The sequence below is a fragment of the Octopus bimaculoides genome, chromosome 19 (genome assembly GCF_001194135.2).
Source record: "Octopus bimaculoides isolate UCB-OBI-ISO-001 chromosome 19, ASM119413v2, whole genome shotgun sequence".
NCBI classification, from domain to species: Eukaryota; Metazoa; Mollusca; class Cephalopoda; order Octopoda; family Octopodidae; genus Octopus; species Octopus bimaculoides.
In genome coordinates this window covers 50,384,652-50,386,241 of record NC_068999.1, presented here as the reverse complement: position 1 = coordinate 50,386,241, position 1,590 = coordinate 50,384,652, and positions in this window count along the sequence as shown.

Below are 1,590 nucleotides of genomic sequence, written 5' to 3'. Positions count from 1 at the left end.
TGTGTGTGTGTGTGTGTGTGAGTGTGTTTATTTTCTTGTATTCCTTTCTGTTGAAGAGTGTATATATATATATATATATATATATATATATTCAAATACGATGGGCTTCTTTCAGCTTCCGTCAACCAAATCCACTCACAAGGCTTTGGTCGGCTTCAGACTACAGCAGAAGACACTTGCCCAAGATGCCACGCATTGGGACTGAACTTGGAACCATGTGGTTGAGAGACAAGCTTCTTATCACACAGCCTGCGAAGTTGTTTTTTTTATGGATGTCGGTCAGAATTAGTTGTCTTTTAATAATTGAAGTACATCGTTCATTGAATTAGCATGTAAACAGCAGGGTATTCCACAGATAACGCTTACACGTGGTGTAATTTTCAACCGGAATCACCTTGACACAGTAAGTCTAGCTGGACATTTGGAGTATATGTACAATCCATTTTCTACGCAATCTCCATCTACTGCATTTCGCTCATGAAGTAAAATCGGATCCGAGGTTATGGAAAATTACTCTGGACCAAGATGGTACAGACTCAGATAGAATCCGAGTTCTCCTTGACAGAGAAATGAGTTTCTTAACCATTCGGCCATACTGTGTAAACTCAAACGATAGATAGAAACTCAAACGATAGAAACTCAAACGATAGAAACTCAAACGATAGAAACTCAAACGATAGAAACTCAAACGATAGATAGATAGATAGATAGATAGATAGATAGATAGATAGATAGATAGATAGATAGATAGATAGATAGATACAGACAGACAGACAGACAGACAGGTAGGTAGGTAGGTAAGTAGGTAGGTTGGTAGGTAGGTAGGTAGGTAGGTAGGTAGATGGTTGGATAGATAGATTGATAGATAGATAGATAGATAGATACATACATACATACATACATACATACATACATACATACATATATGTGTAAAATTATACATATACACGTTCCATGTTGTCTGACACATTTTGAACCTGGATTGGCGAAATTCTGCCTCTCGAGGCAAAGATCACGAGCGATGCGATACCATATTTTTACTCTGGAACTGTTCTTTGTAGCTGCATGTAGAATCACTATAATTACAATATACCCACAAGCTCTGTAATAGATATTAGAAAAAAATTACCGATTAGAAAAAAATAATTCAGTTACACTAATTATGTAAATCATTTCCGAGAAGATTGAAAAAGATAAAAAATAAAATTAAGAATAAAATACTATTTTTCGTTATATATTTGTTCATTTTTTTGTAGGTATCTTTTAACCAAGCTCAGAGTTGAACAACCTGTTGGATGCATTTGATGCACCAGTTCTTAGGGAATCTGCGATCTCGATAAACAGAAGACTGACGGAATAGTTTTAAACCAAATTATTCCAAAATATAATCAAATCAAAGGAATATATTGATTTATTAATTTTAGGTATTAATAAATCCGATCAAGGTCTTCTAATGTTAGGTCTACTGTGATATACATACGTTTCAGGGGTGTACATATATACTTATATGTACATATGTATATGTACACATATATAAATATATATATATATATATATATATATATATATATATATATATATATATATATA